The following is a 21,124-nucleotide window of genomic DNA, read 5'->3' as shown; positions in this document are numbered from 1 at the left end:
GTTTGTGAAGCTTCGCTAATTCCTCGGTTCCCTTTTGCTATATGAACTATGTTTTTATTAGTTTGTTGTTTTTCTTCTTAGTGATTTGGAAGACTCTCTCAATGGAAAACAACCTCATTGCTTCTGAACTGGGCAGAAACCCTGCCCCAGCTGATCCAGGATGGACAGGTGGGAAGCCAGACAGAGTCTGGGCTCTCAAACCATGTTCCTTCCTTCACCTGCAGGCACTCAGTTGTGAGGAGGTGGGAAGGAATATGCAGTAATAATATTCGGCAATAATTTTCCCTGGAGAATAATTTCTGCCTGTGTACGACTGCTTGGTTGCTGTTTATGTGTGCTTATGTTTGTTTGTTTTTGATTGGCATTTAGAGGAAGTTCTGTTTTCCACCATTTAGTCCACTGAATCTGAGACCCACAAATGTTGGAGGTAAGTAGAGAAATGAATGCCACTGTGTCCTGTCATTCTCCCCCCATCCATTCCCCCACACACACACACACACCGCCCTGCTTCTACTCTGTGCTCTACTTAAGCAAATCCAGTTGAGTGGAAGGACAAGTGTGGCATGCAGAAGGAGGAAGGAGACAAGGTGTGGTAGGGAAGTGGGAGGGTCATGTGGCTTAGGTAGGTCTGTGGATCTTTCATTTGTATATTCATTCAGATATCAGGTGAAGAGAGTAAAAGCCTGCAGAAGTCCTTTGGTGCCATCTTGAGTAGCATGTTCCTACCTGTGGTTTAGAGTCTTAGACACAAAACTAAGAAACCAACCAACAATACATTTCTCATTCAGCTTCCTCTCTTTTGGATACTTGTTAAGAGCACTTTCCCGACAGCCTGGTCCCACAGCTGAGTCATCCCCAAATAACACTTAGAGACACTGTATTAGTTATGAAACTGTTGGCCAGTTACTAGCATTTCTTATTGTCTAACTCTGTCTTAAATATTAACTCGTTTCTATCAATCTAAGTGTTTACATGTGGTCTTATCTTACCAGAGAGAGTCCAGACCTCATACTCTTGTGTCATACATTTCGACTCCTCTCTACTACATCTCCCAGAATCCTCCTTGTCTCCTAGTCCCACCTATCGTGCTTTCCTATTGACCAACAATGCTTTATTCATTAACCAATAAGAAAAACATATTTAAAGAATGACATCTCCCATCAACTATCTATAATTGTACTTAATTATACACTACAATTTTAAATGAGCTACACAAACACAATACCCAAACAAGAGGAGAAATATACATACCACAAAATTGACCTCAAATTTGTGTCAATAAATGAAAATCCATACTAATGCAAAGTATTTATTTCTATATCCTATTCCCCTTTATTCCTTTAAAAAGAGATTGGCTGTGATCATTACCATTTATAACTAACCCCATTTAAATGAAAACAAATATTTATAGACAATATTTGGGAATGTGGGTGTCATTTTCTCCAAGCTGCTTCCTGCTGGCTGGCATCCTAAGAGGATGCAGGAATTCTGGTTGTAGTGGTCTGCAAGGCTGCCTTGTCCCAGATGTTTTGAATGTTGGATCACCTGGGACACTGCTTCAGGGGTCTTGCTTCATCAAACCACATTAGTCTGGAAGGAATCTACAGCTTTTCACTTTCTGTGGAAACATAAATAAAATCTCTTTTCCAAAGAATATATCCTTATACTTAAATTTTGAAGTCAAGGCATTTTTAAGATGTATAAATTGGATTAATCCAGCAGCATTCCCTTTAGCAGTTGTTGCTATTTCCTCAGTAGTCACACAATTGAAAGATGACACAATAGCATAGAGTATCCAGACTCTTTGTGTGTTTTCATTTTTACATGGCTTTTTTATTACTTGATTCATTTTTTTTTTTTTTCATTTTCTGAAACAGGGTTTCTCTGTGAATTTTTGTCTGTCCTGAAATTCACTCTATACAGCAGGTTCACCTTGAAATCACTGAGCTCTACTTGCTTCTGCCTCCTGAATGCTAGGATTAAAGGCATGCATCACCACTGCCCAGTCACTTCATTTCTTTTTTAACCAAATATCCTTTTTATTTTCTCTCACAAACCTATGCATATTTTTAAACACACTCTAAAAGCCTTTTAGGTTTTACTTCATCTGAATCTGTCTTTTCTGTATATCTCTCTACCTTTTTCCTAGCCACAAGTCTTGTATCTGCCAAATAGCACTGCTAAAATTAAAGCCACTGCTGTTTTAGTCACTGTCTTTCCAAGATGGTAGGGGTACGTTTACAGCCAGCACTGAGAGCTGTGCTCACCACCTTGGTCTATGATGCCATCAAGCAGCACACTGCTGGCTTGGAGATGTGGTCACTGCCACTGCCAGCTCTCATACATACCATTAAGTTGTTAGCAGGGCCTCTTAAAAGAGCCCTGTGGGGGTTTGTTTTGTTTTGTTGTTTGTTGGTTTTGTTTTGTTTTTTGCTTATGCTGAGTCAGGAAACCTCCCTTAAAAGAGCTGCTGGAGTCTCTGCTTGTCTCTAGCAAAACAGAGCCCACCCGAGAAAAATGCTGCTACCAAGCAGACTTGCTTGTCTCTGCTGTTTTGTTTCTAAAATCCCTTTTTAAGCTTTTGTCACATTTTAAGTGGAAGTTAGTACCCACGTTGTAGGCACCGTTTTGTTACGAGCACTTTCCCACCAGCCCCAAATAACACACAGAGACACTGTCTTAGTTATGAAACTGTTAGCCAGTTACTAGTGTTTCTTATTGGCTAGCTCTGTCTTAAATATTAACCCTGTTCTATCAATCTAAGTGTTTCCACGTGGTCTTATCTTACTGGAGAGAGGGTCTACACCTCTTATACCTCTTGGTCCTACATTTTGACTCCTTTCTATTACATCTCCCAGAATCCTCCTTGTCTCCTAGTCCTGCCTATCTTGCTTTCCTACAGGCCAACAGTGCTTGATTCATTAACCAATAAGAGAAACATATTTACAGAATGACATCTCCCATCAGATACTAACTGTTCTCCCAATGCCCACTTGCTCAAGGCTTCATTCTCAGCCCCAGGCAATGTCAGGAAGATGGTGGAACCTTTATTTGGTAGGCTCTGGTGAGGGAACATTAGGTCACTGGAGCGTGTCCTGGAAGAGGACATGGAGATGCCAGGTCCTCCTCTTTCACTCTCTTTGCTTCTCAGCCCCATGAGATGAGTGGGTTTGTTTTATCATGTGGAACAAAGGTGTGTGGCTTTGTCCTGCCATGAGGTGCCACCTTGCTAAGGAGCCAAAGGCAATGAGGTCAAGAGATCAAGACAGAAGAGATCTTTTCTCCTTCTAAGCTGGTTTTGTAAGAGGCTGTGTCACTGAGCATCCCACGGCAATGTGACTGGCCTTGGACAGGCTTTTCTCTCGTGTTGAACACATTGTCTGACTACAGCTTTGCCCTTTTGCCTTTAGCTAGGAAAAGACATGCGTTCTCTTTGTTTCATTCATCCGATCAACACTACTTACTGATTACACTAAAATCTCCCTCATAGCAGTGGGTACCGAAGTGTCCTCAGGCTTATGCCTGGTACTGTAACTTCAAGGGATGGGGATGTTCTAAAGAGACTTTGTGTCCCTCCCTTTGCTTAGCAGACTATTAAAATAATAGACCCAAAGAGATATGAATTCCCCTTAGGGGTTTCATACTAGGAGAAGAGAAAGCCTAAAACCTGAGCCAGGCAGAGAACGATTTCTCCCAGAAAGAGATTTGGAACTTGTTAGCACTCTTTCAGAAGGGCTAAAGATGTGGCAGTGGGGGATAGTGTTCCTCTCCTTAAACCTTAACATCTCTTGAGGACCCCAAAAATGTACTTTGGAAAGGTCACTTGTGCTCTTTGTACCTATTTCCAGTGTGACCCCATTGAATATTTCACTGTTACCCTAGTATTTTAATTGGCTTATCAATAATGGGTGGCAGAACCTGGCTTGTTAGGACATAGACTGTCACTCTAAACCTAAGAATGCTACCAGAATTGGAAAGAATCTCAAGGACCATTTCAAAATATCCATTTGCAACCATGATACACCTCTGTGGTGATGAACCTCTGTGGTGGTTTGAAAGAGAAATGTCTCTTTCATGTGTTTGAACAATTGGTCCCTAGTTGGTAGTTGTCTTTGTCAGGGTTACTATTGCTGTGATGAAACACCATGGCCAAAAGCAAATTGGGGAGGAGAGGGTTTGGATTACAACTTGTACATCATAGTCTATCACTGAAGGAAGTCAGCACAGAAACTCAAACATGGCAGGAACCCAGAGGCAGGAGCTGATGCAGAGGCCATGAAGATGTGTTGCTTACTGGCTTGTTTTCCATTAGCTTGCTCAGCCTGCTTTATTATAGAACACAGGACCACCAGCCTAGGGATGGCACCACCAATCAATTGCTAATTAAGAAAATGCCCTATAGGCTTACCCACAGCCCAATCTTATGGAAACATTTTCTCAGTCAAGGTTCCCTCTTCTCAGATAACTATTATAGCCTGTGTTAAGTTGACATAAAACTAGCCAGCACAGTAGTGCTGTGAAAGACAGTGGAGGTAGAGTCTTGAAGAGGTAGCCACAGTGGAAGTATGTCACTAGAGATAGGCTTTAAGGATTTACAGGCTAATCTGGCTTTCTGTTCCTTTTCTTGCTTTCTGTGTGTGGATGGAAATGCAACCAGCCAGCCTCCTGTTCCTGCTGGTGTGTCATGCCTTTCCAGCTATCATGGACACTCCTTCTGAAACCATGTGCCAAAACAAGCTGTTCCTTCTATAACTTGCTTTTGGCCATGCTATAGTATTATCACAACACAAAATAATGATGAATACTGCCCTGCCAGCTGCCTGCTGCTTCTGGGGTGTCTACAGAGACGTCTAGGAAGCACTGGTAACAGTGAAGACCACTAATGACTTGATAAGCCAGGATATTATATGAAGAGGAAAGGGTAATGTACCCAGAGGCAGAGGTCAGGACAAAACACCTAGCACAGCTCAGAACAGAGCTGAGGTCCCTGGAAAAGACCAGCAATGTTGGGGAAAGAAGAGAGAGAATACTTTAAAGAAAGATTTAAGTAGAACCACTTAGTGGAACAATGAGGAAGAGGAGATACTCATGACCAGAAGGCTTAGGGTATGTGTAGAACATAGTGGAGAAAGAGATTCTGGGCATTGGCAGAGAGAGGCCAGCGGGCAGGCACATTGACAAGGGAACTATAGAAGAGTAGGACTGGTCAACCAGGGCTCTTTCTAAGGGCAACCTTAAAGATAGCTGAGCTAGAGAAATCCATTGCTGTTGTGACAATGATTACCATTCCTGTGAGGGTTGCTGATCTCAGGAGCCCATTTTCTCTGAGGATGGTCCTTCCCTGCATGTGTTCTAAGAACATATAGTCCTTGTTATATGAACTCTCTTCTGTGTCTGGCTACCTCCCACCCACTGCAAGAACAAAATCTCCTAGATGCCATATCTCAGGATTGTCCTCAGACTCCATGACTGTTAACGTCACATGCAAAGAAAGCACCAGAACAGCAGGGTGGTAAAGAAGCTTGTTGAAGATGGTGGGAACTGCCGGGTGACCTTAAGAGTCAGGGCCTTGTTGTAGGCAAGCCCTTGGGAGTCTGGAAAAACAAGAGGGAGACTTGCCTTCACTGCTCCAGCCTCTGGCAGGAAGAATCTAGTCATGAATTCACTGCATGATCTCATTTCTGTTGTACCAGATGGAGGTGGACAACACAGGCCCAACAGGTGCTCTGCTCCTGTGGGCTCCTCTATTACGTTTATATTTGGGGTTTCCTTTTCTTACCCACCACATGACTGGCCTCTTGCAGTTCTAAAGCACAGAAGGGCCTGTGAGTGCCTGTGACAAACCTATCACAAAGAGCAAAGCAAAGTGTCAGAGACAAAGAATTTCAGCTGATCAGACTAACTACAGCTGAGTGAGTCTCTGCATGAGAGATATATGGTGGTAAGTGCTAATGACAATTTGACTGGACTGAAAAACATCTAGGAGATTATTGAGGCACCCTTTGGGGTGTCTCAGCTAGTGAGGGAGGTTCCAGAAATGAATGGTAGGAGAGCTCTGGTATAAGCGATGCTTTATTCCATCGATGGATTGGGGATTTGAACAGACTATGGAGAGGTAGTAGAGCAGTGGGAGGTGGGGCCTGTGTGAGGGTGTATGTCAGCGGGGCATGATGGGAAGGATGTCTACCTCACTCATCATCTAGCAGAAGGCGGATCTTAAAGCATCCCTGGGACAAATTTCCCCTTCCTAGGAATCAACTGCAACCTGACAGGACACTGGTGATAACTGAAAGATCTGAAGTGCACCAGCCTTAGCGACAGCCCTCCTGTGAATCTGGTGGCCAAGACATAGGGCCCTCTTCAGGACAGCCAAGGTGCACTGCACCAGGAGGGATAAAGTTCTGCAGACTTGTCTGGAGGGGAGGGCATGCGTGCTTTGCTCACCTTCTGACCCTGTCTAGCCATGGATTCAGCACAGGGTGGAGTGGGAGGGTTCTGAGGAACTTTTTTTAAAGAGGCCTCCACCTGATAGAACCAATCTTGTGATCTAGTGTGTCTGTTAGGAATGATTTTTTTTTTTTTTTTTTTTTTTTTTTTTTTTTTACAAATAACCCAAACCCCATTCTGACACAAACATTTATTATTGTCTTAGCAGGGAAGTCTAAAGCTAGCTGGTTCAACAGTTAGTTGTTTAAAAAGCCAGCCCCTCCCTCCTTTCTATTGTGCTACTCAAGAACACTAGCCTCTTTGTGTTGGTTTCATGGTTACAAAGATGACTTCTGTGATGCCAACGTTCTTAGTCATGTCCAAAAGAAATATACATCATGGCAACTTGTTCTTTCCCCCATAAAACTCCATGTATTACAATTCTTTCTTTTCCTAAAATTCTGTTTCTACCTCACTGATCAATACTAAGGCCTGCGTTCTATTGGCCAGAGGGGCTAGAAGGTGAAGGGGAAAACATTGAGCCTGGAGTTTGAAGAGTCAAGTAATAGCATAACCCATATCCAATAGTACCTGGAGGCAGAAGATGCCTTCCCCGAGGTTTAATGAGGCTTGTTTTCTAGAGCAACAAAGACCTTTACGAGAGGAGCAAAACAAACTATAGCTGCTTTAGACAAAAATCCATTCAAGCTTAAAATGCAAGAGCATTAACCTCTCAGAGCCATCACCAAGGAGAGATAAAATACATCTGCTCTCTCCAGACCTGGGAGATGCTTGCAGCGTGATTGTTTTTTTGGCTGAGAAAGCTGCTTAGCCTACAGAAAAAGGAACGTACCTGAACATTTATGAGTCGGCTTTTCAAAGACAGCAACCCATCTTCCCCTTCACCCCTCCCCTTTCTCCTTCCCTGTAAAGGAACACTTAGCAAAACTAAATAAATTATCAGCCAGGCCATGAGAAAAGGCATTCATAGGGCACTGCCGGGGAGTATGTGGAGCAGGGTAAGGGCCATCTTCAGAGTTGAAGGCATGCTGGGGAGGGGGGAGGAGGGGAGAGGCAAAGAGGCAGGGGTGGGGTGGGAGAAGGCTAGGGGAGGAGGGAAGAGGTTAAGGAAGGGGCGAGGAGAGAGGGAAGCTAGGAGAAGAGCAGAGAGGGAAAGGCTAGGGGAGGAGCAGAGAGGCTATGGGAGGAAGGGAGAGGTTGGGGGGGTTGGGGAGGGCCAGGCAGACAGAGATGTCAGCAGGCTGCCCTCTTCCTTCTTCCTATTGCAGCAAGGAGACCTGGGGCTGCCTTGCACTGACCCAGAGGATCCATTGGCCAAGCTGCTGCCCTATATCTGTTCAACAAGGGCCCAAGGTGGAGAGGTCGAGCTGAAACCAGCAGCCCATTACCCTGAAGTCCCGCTTCACGGTTTTCTCCCTGGTCGACCTATGGTCAGGTTCTGGACATGGCCTTTTCTGCAGACTTATCTGCAAGGCACCGTGTTCAGTCCCCACATGACTGTAATTGAGCTGGAGATAACTGGGGTCAAGCTAGCTCCAAAGGTGGGCCAGATCCCACTGTGCCACTGGCCTTAGAAGGCAAGAGAGATGTCTTTTACTTCTCTGTGCACTGGGGAGAGGTCAGTCCCCTGTGGAATGGGGACTGGCTTTTCCCACATTACACTTGCTGCACCAGGAACAAGGTATGACCTCCTGCTTCACTGTGACCAACAACAGGACTGAATTCTTTCTGAAATAAGCAGCCACCTTTCCTGCGATGTGAGTGTCTCTGAATTTTAGGGAACAAACAGGTTAACCTTGGCCCATTGAGCTCATGATTTCAGACCCACTGACCCTCTGGAACATTCTAGTCCCAGAGGGGAAACTGAAAAGGTCTCTGTGGCAGGGCATCTTACAAAGTCTTGCTCCTGTCTGGTTAGTGAAATGCCCATCAATACTCCTGCACAAGGCATAGTCCATTCCCTTTTCCACCAGGGAAGAAAAAAAGGGGAAACGATGCTTTCTCCCCAGTGTCTACTTCCAAGATGAACCAGGCCAGACACTTCCCTTGGGTTACTTCAAACATGAGGCCTGACTATGAGATACTGATAGCTGTTAGGGGACCACTCTGCTCTCTTGTTGCATCTCAAGCTATGGTCAGCAGAAGCGTGGGGCATGAGGCCTGTGTATTCTTTCAGGGCTTGGCTCTGTGTCCTTCTAGCTGGCCAATGTTGAGAGGACCCAGCAAGCTTTCCTAGCCTGGAGCCCTCCATGGTAATGAGGCACGCCTCTGCCTGGTGCTGAGGTATGGTTCCACTCCACCAGGGCAGAGCCATCGTGATAGCTGTTGGCTCTGAATTGTGGCTTTGGACACATTTATTGAAAACACAACCTTCCATTTGTCTTTGCCATCCTAGAAGTGGGGAGAGTTCTCTGTTTGTCTCCATCTCAGTCTCTCTCTCCCCCTTGTCAGAAAAACAAGCTGGGTTACCATTTCCTTCTGGGGCAAAAGCCAACCCTGCAAACATCTCTTAAGGTGATTTCACTGGCTATGCTAATTATTTTTTAGGGCAAGCATAATAAAACCCAGGTGACTTGCCTCCAGCCATTTCTCCTTATCTTCACACAGCTCTGGATCATTTTCCCCACATGGCAAGCAATTACCATGCACACACAGGTTTTCACCAGGCAGTCTGAGTCGGAACCCTGCTAGGGCCCACAAAGGTTAATGTGCTTCTGCTCCACAAAATCTAGGAGTTATCTTATGGATTGTAAGACATGCCTGTGACACTTGAGTCTAGACAATTTACAAGATCAGCAAAACAGAGGGGGGTCCCACCTGGCATCTCACTAACGATTTTCTCATCAGAGCTTGGCTCAGTGAGGCATAGTGGTTTACATGATTTTTCTGTGGGAGCCCAGGCTTGGCCTATACATCAGGCCTTCTCCTCCAGGGGTACTAAATAGTTTAGTTAGTACCCCTGCTTGCAGAAATCTAGAGCTGTATTTTCACCTAGAAAAGCAGTTACTTTGTTGCTTCTCATAATTATTGAACAATTTATTTAAATTAAGAGTTAAGTGTTAGATGTATTGTCCACATGCAGGGAAAACAGGAATGGTCAGGAAAGCCGAATGGCTTTCTAGAAAGGAAAATTAAGTCCTAGACATTGATGGGGATGGTAAGACTTATTATCTGCTCACCATTAAGGCCTCAGTTAAGTTGGTATCATGCTTGCCCAGTAAGCATGAAGACGTCTGTGAGGTTAGTCTCTAGCACTGAACATGAGGGTAATGCCTGTAATTCAAGCACTTTGGAGGAGGAGGCAGCAAGAGCCTAAGTTCAAGGTCAGGCTCAGTTACAGAGTGAAGCCAGCCTAAATTATAAAACTCTGCCAAGAAGAGAAAGAGGGGTGGGTGGGGAAGAAGAAAAAGAAAGAAAGAACCTGAAAGATGGTTCAGTGGGTAATGGAGCTTACCTTCAAGCTTGTGGGCCTATATTTGATTCCCATAACCCACATGCTAGAAGGAGAAAATAAATTCCCATAAGACTTCTGACCTCCACACATGCATCATGGTGGGAGCCTGAGTAAACACGCAATTAATTAAAATGAAAAACAAAAACAAACAAACAAACACTAAATAAACAATAGATGTCAACTTAGTGGCTCTCATCCCCCTAGATGTCACCCCCTGTGGTAATTAATTTGCCTCATTTTGCCCACCATTTTATCACCAGAGCCCAGAGATCCTGGCCCAAGTAGACCCTAATAAATATCTTGCACTTTCAAGAGGCTTACTGGGACCCAGTCTAAGCAACCAGTGAGCTCCAGGTCAGTAAGAGACATTGTCTCAAAAATTAAGTAGAGAGGGACTGAGAGAGGCAAATGACATCAGCTTACCCTTATATGCATATCACATACAAACACAAACATACACACACGCTCACACACACTCAAATACACACACACATTCACACACACACACACACATACACACACACAATGTTTGAAAAATCTAATCAGGGTACAGTCAGTGGTGATCTGGAACTCTGGCTTTTTTGCTCTTTGGGCTAAATTATAGTATTATTGGAACCTGTGAGCCTTGTTGCACCTTACCCAAGCTACTGAATGAACCAAAGGTATTGGATAAGGTCTCCTGGAGTGCTCACACACAGCCACACCTATACCCAAACACACACACACACACACACACACACACACACGCACATGCACACACACACACACACTCCCAACAGCCCACTGTTCATTTGCTTCTTCACTACACAGATAGATGTGGGACTCGGGCTTTGGAGACTAATCTACTTAAACAATGGTCAGTTATTGAGCAGAGGAGAAAGCTTGATGAAGAACCCTCTCTGATCCCATAGATGTGTTGGCTGATGGACTCCAGTGTGGTCTGTTCACAGCCAAGGAAGCAGATTGTGCTGGCTTCCATAAGACCTGCTATCTAGTGACGGGGAAAGCAATACAGAAAAAGCCACAAGCTGTCGGATCAATTAGCGTTGAAAGTGACTCTTGGATTGTTCACCTCCGCCTTCCTAGATGAACTCCGAAGATCATGAGAGACAAAGTCATCTGCTCAATGTCGTAGAACCAGTGTCAATAACAAGGTCAAAATCCAGACTTGAAGGTTTCCAACCCTGAACTTCCATATGAGAGAGTCTCTGTGACAGGACAGAGCTGCTGCTGTGCGGCCTGCAGCAGAAGGAAGGGCTGTGAGGCATATTGTCACCTAGCTCTAAAGTCATCTAGGGCTCTGACTCACTCAGCTCTTTCTCTTTCATCTCTAGGTCCCCAGATGCAACTCCAGGTTGGTGTAGCAGGTGCTGTGCTGGTGACAAACTGCTCAGACATGCTCATGCAGCCTCTAATATCCTGATTATGCAAAAGTTCCTGTTCTATAGAGACTATATATGATCTGCTGGTTTTCAACGGCACTCCCCAACCCACTCAGCCATTGGTGCTATGGGCTCCCTTCTCTTCTCTGCCTCTCATAACACTTGTTACTCCACACCACTTTCCCCAATAAGCACACGTGTGTGAATCTCCAGTGTAGGCAGAATAATTTTTTGTGTCCGGGCATTTGATCCCAAATATCTACCCAGAGACTTGTTATGAATTATAAATGCTCTGTCAATAGCTCAAGCTGGTCACCAGCTAACTCCTACATTTCAAATAAACCCATATTTCTTATCCACCCTCTGCCATGTGCCAGTACCCTCTTTTAGCACTGCATGCCCATCTCTTATTTCTCTTAGGTCTGCAGGTGACTCCTGAGACTCTGCCCTTCTTCCCAGCGTCCTCTCTGCCTCAAAAGACCTGCCCAGATATTGGCCAATCAGCTCTCCATTAACAATGAGAGCAACACATTTTCACAATGTACAGAAGGATTATTCCATGTCACTTCAAATTTCCCAATCCTGTTGGATCTCCCTCTTCCCAAACGCACTGTACTAAACCAGCCAGTCCTCCCTTAAGCTATAGAAACCATTATACTGTTTCCAGCCATATAAGGTGGGTCTGACTCATTTCCCCAACTAGACTGAGAGCCCAGATATGATGCTTTAGATTGGCTGAAATATAGATATTTTTTTTTATTGTCCTATTCTTTAAAAACAAAATAACAGATTTTGAAATAATGAGGCTTTTAGTGCTCAGGTAAGACAAGCTAATTACTAATTAATTGGTCCTATGTTACCATTAGATTGTATTGCCTGGAAACTAACACCCCCCCCCCCACACACACACACAGTTAGGTTCAGGTATTTGAGGGTAGGCTTCACTTAGCTGTACTTTTCCCCCAGCCATTCTAAGGCTTCCTATGAATTGGTCATCAGCCACACCCACTCCTGGCCAGGAAGTATCATGACTTCTTTTCACCCCTTCTCTTCCTGAAAGGAAGTTGGCTCTGACTTCCAGACATCATTCTGATGACTATGGCAGTCTTTGTCACCAACCCCTGATCATGATTTTTGTTGCTGGAAGTGGTCAGCAGAGAAACCCAGCTGACTGGAAGGTATCCTTAATCCTACTTTCCCCAAAACAAAATCAAACCTGCCCTGACATCAAAACAGGCCCCAGGGAGTTATTTGTCTGAGCGATTTCTGCTTTTATCAACCCTCTCTCCAAACTCCCTCCAGTTTCATCACCTTGACAAGTCTGTTTAAAATACAGCCCTGACTCTGTGAAGGCTTCGGGAAGTCTGTTGAACACCAACACCATTAAAAATGATGATGACGACGATGATGATAACAGCTGGTGATACTTGAAGGGAAAGGGTTTTGGGAAGGCCCAATAAAGAGTATGCTCATGTACAAATATGCACATCCTGCAGACTTGTGTTTGGACTCATTCCCTTGTTGTTTACTCAAAATGTACAAGTATGGAAAAAAAAAGACTGAAAAAATGAGCTCTGTGGACACATGCAAAGAGGAGAGAAAATTGGACTGTGTCCCTCACTGCAGGGTACCTTTTCCTCTCCATCCCCACCCAGCCACTGTTCTTCTCTGCCTTACTTCTAGTTTGCCCCTGAACAAGTCATTTACAAGAGATGGCTGTCGTGGAGCATAAAAAAATAATTTAAAAAAATCTTCAAAAGGCTGGCAGCATAAAAACCCCGGCTCTGTCGTTCCTCTGTTTCTGCAAGCAGCAAAAGATCCATAATTCTCACACTTAATGCAATTCCAAGGCATCTAAAGTGATTTACAGTCGGTTTACTCAATACTTTCAGCTTTATTTAATGTAACAGTTATGGCACATAAAAAGTTTATTGACAATCCTTTGGGAGTGCGATTGAGTAAGAAAGAGTCATTGCTAATACCATTACAGAAACAGAAGGCAGGAGCCTCAGCCCGTTTCCTCTGTGACCTTTGTGATTCCTCTAGCAAGGGTTACACAAGGAAGGGTCCCTCTCCACCTCCCCATGCCTATAGACCTGCCAGCCACCTTGCCTGCCCGCTAGAGCCGCCATCTTGGCTGGTTTGAACATCTCTTTTCAAACCTGTCTGGGCTATGGCCCTAGGAGAAACACCTTTGGCTTAGATTGCTCTGGAGTTTCCATTTGCCAGGCAGGGTCTAGGTTCAGCAAGGTCTGCTAAGGGGAAAACAAAAAGGGATGTTGTTCTTTTCCTTTCTCATGCTGGTTCTCTATTTTAAAGGTAAAAATAGCGCTGTCCATTTGACCCACCTCTGCCAGGGTTCAACCCCACCCCTTTCAGTCCCCAAGGAAGTGGACACTGAGAAGTAGGAAGACATTTTCCAGGCCGTTTGGTCACTGGCCTAGAGCTGGAGGCTCTTTTGTTTCCCGTGGTTTCCGGTTTGGGCAGAAAAGAGGTGATTAAGATAGAACCTTGCCTGTAGGTGTGTCTCCGGAACTTGTCATCGGCCAGGCATCTTCCCCATGACATAAAGAATAGGAGGTCTCTCAAAGACAAGGAAAGCCAAAACAAGCCAAGGAGTCAAGCTCCCGTTGCTGTGGATTCAACAAAATGGCAAGTTTTCTCTTGAACCACATCATGGGAAACCTGTACTGGTGTACTGGGGACGTCTGAGAACACAGGTGCTGACTGACTGGACCTCGGAGCAGAAGTAACATGAGCAATGCTCTTCCTGACCAAAGGAGCCCTCCAGTTCCTGCTATAAGACTCAGACATGGAAAGCAAGGCCTTGAGCTTTGGAGGAACGATACATTTCACACTCAAAGGATTTTTGGGTTGTTTGTTTTTACAGCTGAAGTTTTGTTTTTGTTTTTTCCTCTCTCTTACACAAACTTAAAAACCGTAGAGCAAACGTTCTCTATAAGCATAATTTCAAAGTAAGTCACTCAGCCTTCGTTTCTACCTTAACAAAGAATCCTTCACTAAAAGAATTTAAAGTTCCCCACATTGTATAAAAGTCACTGTGGGCCCCCAGCTAGAGGCAGTCTAAGGGACCTCTGACAGTGGAACCAGGATGTATCCCTGGTGCACAAAAGAACTTTGGGAGCACGTTCCTTCCCCATGGAGGGATACTCCCTTAACCTAGAGACAGGAGGGAGGGCCTAGACCCTACTCCAAATGACTTGACAGATTTAGATGACCCCTCCAGGAAGGCATCACCCTACATGTGGAGTGGGCAAAGATGGGAGGGGAGGGTGGTTGGGGGGCATGGGAGGGTGGGAGAGAGGGAAAGAGTAAAGGAGGAAGAGAGGGAGGGAGGGATGGAGGGAAGGAGGAAGGGAAGGAGAGGGAACTGGGATCGATATGTAAAATTAAAAAAAAAATGTCACTGTAGGACAGCTATTTCATTCAGTGATACTTTTGGTCTCTTACAGCTATCCATCTGTTTGTTCTGACTCCAAAAGGCTTTACCTTCTGAGTCCCACAATGATTTACACATACCACACATACATACATACACACACACACACACACACACACACACACACACACACATAGGGGAGGGGACTGTCTTTTCTCCCTTGTTTTAATTTTTCTTCTTTCTCTAATGTTTATACTAAAGATGCTATATAACCACACATCAAGATCTTAATTTTATGATGTATATGTTAATTTTTTGTGTAATACTTTTCTCCTTGCCTCTTGAGTCTTTCCTATGCTGATATTTATTGGTATTAGTTAAACTTTAAAAAAAAAAAAAGGTGTCGTGGAAAAAATGTGTTATGGACATATATTTATATATGCTGCTTACATGTTGACTTTCCAAATTTGCAAATTTTCTGGCAATATAGTATTTAAGAGGAATGTAACATTGCCCTGCTGGTCCTCTCTGGTCAATATAGTTATGTCACTATGCCTTAAGGGTTTCAGAAAACGCTTGAGGACTCTCAGGACTGACTCCAGACACCCAGTCTGTAGGGTGTGACTGAATCTTGACTTTGCTTGCCCTGGACATATTATTTGTAGAGACCATGTCTTCATGTGTTTCCACATTCTGGCGGTTCAGTTCCATCATGGGGTTATCTTTACTCGCTGTCTCTTTAGACTCTTTAGAGAGGGTATGTCTAAGGGAGCCGGTCTTTCAGGGCAGGTCTGGCAGAACAGAGTGCCACCCCCAGGCATTTGCTACAGTCTCTGAGTCAGGAAGCCATTTTGTGAACATACAAAGGTAGACCAAGGTTTATAGCAAAGTTCATAACTTTCTACTCCTTTATCTTTCCACCTTCGTGTTCTCCATCTTTTCTTTTCTGAATAGGTCACTTTTTGGATGTCTTTACATGCATTCAGAGAACAGTTTGTGTGACAGGTTGGGATCTGTAGTTCTCAGCCACTGTTGTCCTTATACTATGCGGAAGGACATTTGGGGGTTCTTGGAACTCAAATGCAATAATAACAAGCTCTCAAATTAAAAGCCAGGACTTAGCAAGGTGCTTTGGAAGGTACACCAAAGTCAATGTTTTGAAAGGGAGTTGTTCAGTAGGTACTAGAACATTCCACACATGTAGAAACTGGTCCTTCAATAAGAGAGCCAACTAGTACTACACAAGTAGTAAGTTTGTTGTTTAGCTACAGCTGCAGGCAATGAAAAACTCAACAAAACCCACATGGAGTGTATTAGGGAAAGGAAGCAAAGGGAGGCGAAGGTGTTGGCCAACCGGGAACAGAGATGGGAGGGGAACCGGAAAGAAGGGAAGAAGGAGGAAAACAGGTGAACAGGTGGGAGGCACTCACTTAAAATGGAAAGCTTGCACATGTGTACAGAGTCCTTACTCAGTCACGTAACGCATGATGTAGCCACACAACACAGGGCCCTTTGAGCTAAGTATCTGCCTGAATGCCAGTTGTCAGGGGGTGGGCTCAGCATAATGCCTGAATCCTTTCAGTAAGTTCCAGAGCTAGGGCCTGAAATTGAACTCAGTAAAAAGCCTTTTTGCTCTTGCCATTGGGCTACTTGGTACAGCTTACAAGGCAGGGAGGTCAGTCCTTGAATTTTGGGCAGCTCTAGGCCATGCAGAAGGCATGTGAGTCTCTCCTTGAGTCTTCTCTACTCTCATGCCTCACCAACTATTCCCTGAAAGATCTAGCTCTCACAAGACCATGCCAATGAAATACTCAATAATTAATGTTCTCACTAGACTCAAAATGTGTTTTAATCAAGAATCCAAAGACCTTAAATCTTCAAGATGGAAACAAATGAAAGTCTGCTTTATGTCAGAATTTAATTTTCAGACTGACAAGGCATAAGAAAACCAAACAAACAAACAAAAGCAGAAGAAAGTTCTTTTTGGTACTAGGAACATTTCAGTATGATGCACTTGTCAGAATGGGCCAACAAGGGACTCAAAGGGGCCTTCTTGGTTGGGGTAGTTGTACCAGTAGCCACCAGAGGGCAGCAGAGGGTTGGAACAGCTGCTGAGAGTAGCTGTAAATTAATTTCTCGGGAAAAGGTTGAGAAATGAAGAGACACCCCAGAGGATTGCTACACACAATGTGTCCTGGGATTGCTTCTCCCAGGCATGTCTGTTCTTCAGGACCAATGGGTCTATTCCCAGGTTCCAAGAACACTGGCTACTGAAAGCTTACAGTGACAGAGAGTTGCCTGCCCAGGGCTCTGCCCAGTTATGCCCTCTCTAGGAAGATGAATAGTGATTGGCTAGTACAGGGATGGGGGTCCCTGGCTCTTTGCCTCAGTGTGTGATAACTCTTAAGGCCATGCAAGATCCAAAGTCTCAGGACTGGTGTGGCTTTGAGAATTCTAACCAGCTGTCTTTCCAACTTCATCCACAGGTCTACAGAAGTCGCCTCTTAATGACCACATCTTGTGTAGTCAAACTCCAAGATCAGCTATTTGGTGTGGAGAAACCCAGCCATTACACCAAAACCTAGACATAAAAGACACAGTATGCCAAGAGGGGCAGTGTAAAATCCCTTTACTGACACCTCAGCAAGCATTATTTTCTGTGGGTGCATGTAAAAAAGCCACCTGAGTTCATAGGCCCTTCCCTCATCTACCTTCCTTCCCATCCACGTCCTCACATTACCCGGATGACAGTGCCTCTCCCCTTCAGAGAAGCATTGATTACACTGTTGACGCAGTTGGCCTTTTCTGGGATGGTGCCCAGTCACTAAGATGGGATCCCATAGCACATTCAATCACACTTTCTATGAAGGTGTGGCCAAAGGAGACCAACCGAGAGATGAAATGCTCTAGCTCACTCTCCAATTTCCCTGAAATTATTTTTAACCCTGACCACATTGGCCTTGACCTATTTTTTTAAGTCCTCAGTAGGGGTTTTCCACCTAAACAATACAGGACCTGTGCCTTTCATTGGCTTCAGTAAGAGCCAGTCTATCAAACCTCCCTCCCGTTGTTAAGGAGAAGGACTCCTACAATCTCATGCTGCAAGGGCAGCATTTTGTAGCATGTGCAGAGGCTAGGGCCTCCATGGGGAGACAACTGAACGGCCTATGGATTAATGTACTATTATTACATTACTCTTTAAGCTTCAAAGGTCTGCCAGGAGGGCTCAACTCACTATCTATTCCATGACATTTTAAGAACAAATAATACATTAATATATTTAATTTGAGAATAAACACATACATTACAGGCAGGGGATTTTGTATATGCTGATAAAGGCACTGAGTGACCTTTCCAGCGCAATCCCAGCACGCAGAGCTGAAAAGGGACGTGTTCCAAAAGCCCATTTCTATCCGCTGTAATATGGAGGCTCTCATGCATGTTTGACCTGTGAAAAGCTACAGCTTCCATGCTCTTCGGAGATGGGAGCCATGGCTATAATTACTCCTCAGACACTAATCTGCAGGAACACTAAATCTTGTTGCCTCAAATTAGTTAATCAATTAAGTGTCAAACCACAAAATGTTGGAGATTTGGGCTTGTATTTATTATCTTGGCAGACACTTCCTCTCTCAGGCTCTTGGCTTCCTCTCTTCTCCTTGCAGGGGAGCTGGCTTTTTAAAATGACCGGTTACTCTTTGTTTATTTCTGACTTGTTAGCAAAACAGTTGAAGTCACATAAGCCCTATGCCCGGGACCAACCAAATCCACCATGAGATTGACAGGTTGGCTACCGTTCAAGCCAAGCTGTGTGTTCTTTAATGTCTTTCTTGGGATTAGCTTAAAAGAAAGAGCAGTTGATGTGCCAGCATCATCTTCAGTGTCTGCTAAGGTCAGCCATTTTGGAGCCTGCATGAATTGGTTGGGAGTCTTGTTTGTTGTTGTGTTACTATCATGAGGTGAATTAAATATGTTACAATTCCCTTCTCAGAATTTCTATTTTGTCTGCGCTCCTTGGCTCTCCAATAGGTGTGTCTAGCTTGCTGCAGCATGGGCTGCAGAGATCCAGGTACAAGATGCCTAAGGGGCTATGCCTACCCACAATGTTCTGGATCTGACTCCCTGTGAGCTCACAGGCTCTTCTGATGTCACCTGGCCAAACTCTTTGCAACTGCAACTTGCCTTCTGCTGTTTAGCTACCCAGTCGATGCTATACTTGAATCTCAAGTAGACACAAACAAATGATTGAACTAATTCTATCTGGTGATGAAAAGGTAAGAAACAGTTCCAGTATTTCAGGAGTGTATAGTTACATTGACAGGACAGAGATAAATGTCCCTAACAGTTAAGACCCACAGGAAAATGCACATATATTAAGTAACAGATCTATGGGTTGTGAGTATGTATAAGTCTGAGCTGTGCACACTCACTGCATTATCACCACACTGTCTCTTGGAGGCGGCATATCATTTTACGTGATGGGAGAAGAGGCTAGGACAGCTGTTCTGAACAGCAGTCTGTGAACATGCACCTGCCCTGGGCATCAATGTGTCCTTCATCACTCTGATCATGATGGAGTCTTTGAAATGAACAGTTATGGGTGTATCTAAGAGAGATTTTACACATCCCAGAGATGAACCATTGTGTTTAGGTTGGGGAAACTGAAGCTGGGAAAGATAAAGGGCCTCAAGAGAAACGACTTTTCTGCTCCCAGTTGGGAAGGGGCTTCTTGCCTAGTATCTGTGTCTCTTGCCGCTATGCCTACTAGCTGGTGGCAGACCTCTGGGTCTTTTTTGTCTCTTGAACTTTGAACTACCGTTGTCAAATCTGTGACAAGAAATTGGTGGCTCTGGGGATGGAGAAGGATATGGTCCTCTTGGACCAGATTCAAGCACTGCTCATGGATCCCTTTAGGTCTCCCTGACCTATGTCAGTTGATTCATGAGGACTAATTAGCATTAATGTCTGAATTTGGAGTGAGATACATAGCAATTTAATTATCCTTCGAACGAAGGTGCAAAACTGACCTTAGTAAGTTGTTGTGAGACTAACATGGTGGTTGTCTACCAATGGTGAATGCAGACTAGTACTCAAAAAAGTGCAAATCATTTCCATACCCTCCCTTAGCCAAAGAGAGTTAAACTAGCTTAGTTAAACTAGCAGTGGGGGAAGACACGATCATCTCTCTATAGGGCCTCATGGTCATCTTGCAGGGTTTGTGACTAGGTTAATAGACATACTACCCAGAAGTTCTGAGGTACTCTGATACTTTAAACAAAAGGAAATGGATGGTGTGCTGTAACCCTTACTGAACATTAGGTTTAAATTTGTGCCTGTTCTAGTTTTGCCCTGAGTTCATGTTACTGAATGCAGGCATAAACAAAGAGGAATGGGGAATCCCTCAGACTTTCACAGGCAACTTCACTTGCATCCATGTAGCTTTGCAATTCTTACCCTGCTCCTGTTGCTGGAAACATCCACAGCAGGCAAGAGGCCCATGAACCTGATGTGTTCACAGGTCTAGAGATTTAATAAGCCAGTCAGTTCCAAGCTTATTTGCCAGGTCAGTTTTATGCCTGCTGATCTTCAGTTCAGCCTTGTCTCCACTGAGCTACATGTCAGTGTCTTTCAATCTGATCTTCCCCTGCACACAAATAGCACAAAGCAGAAGAATTCCTGGACATCAGCACGTGTCTCCTCCAACAAGGCTTGGAGTGGGTGAATCCCCCTGCCTTCCTCCTTGTCAGCCAGTTTGGCAGATAGTCTGCTAGGCCAGGCTTTTGTTTCCCTGGGTTATGATTTACGTGAGTGGACCCAGAGCAGGGAAGAGCCGAGTATCAATTTCGCTGGGTTACCGTGTTAAATGACCGATGCATGGATGGTTATTGCTGCCTCGGGAGCAAATGAAAGCCCTTTGCTTCCCCTGACACTGCCATCCCTCCCCCTCTGCTGATGATCAGTTAAAAATGTAAATAAAAAGACTGCACTTTGGAGAGAGTCTGCTCTGGAAGTGGAGGGGGGTGCAAAAGCGAAGTTTATTGATCCCCTGGTCAAGATTGATGGTACAATAAGAGCAGGAGGCGAAGAGTGATTTTGCTTTTGAAAACATTGATGAATAAGCACTGAGGGGCAACAAATAGCTGGGCTCAGCCAGTGATGGACGGCGGTGGGAGAGCAAGATGCATTTTTATAAATGGGCGAAAGGAGAGGAGGACTTATTAAAAAAATGAATGACCACATGTGGCAGGGATATGCCAGTAGGGAGAAGAAAGCCATTGATTTATGTGTACTACTGGCATTTGAAAATTCAATAATAACATTGACAAATGAGAGGCAAACCTGGCCACAGGACAGCACTGAGCCAAGGAATGGAGAAAGAAAATGCCAAGGTCAGAAAGAAGGAACAGAAAAACATGCTTATGTTGGAAAGCTTTACATTCA

At 44.4% G+C, this 21,124-nt stretch overlaps 1 protein-coding gene across 2 annotated transcripts in view; it reads right to left on the bottom strand.

The window, feature by feature from the left end:
- The window catches only part of Erlin2 (ER lipid raft associated 2), a 553,984-nt gene extending 542,235 nt beyond the window's left edge, over positions 1-11,749 (bottom strand). For both annotated transcript variants that reach the window (XM_051182204.1, XM_051182207.1), the window contains exon 1: positions 11,741-11,749. The gene's annotated coding sequence lies outside the window, so the exon portion shown is untranslated. The remainder of the gene's footprint in view (positions 1-11,740) is intronic.
- Positions 11,750-21,124: the final 9,375 nt, after the last annotated feature.

Source organism: Phodopus roborovskii, unplaced genomic scaffold, assembly GCF_943737965.1.
Source record: "Phodopus roborovskii unplaced genomic scaffold, PHOROB, whole genome shotgun sequence".
Lineage (NCBI taxonomy): Eukaryota > Metazoa > Chordata > Mammalia > Rodentia > Cricetidae > Phodopus > Phodopus roborovskii.
The sequence above is the reverse complement of the archived record's forward strand: the minus strand, read 5'-3'. Positions and strand labels throughout refer to the sequence as shown.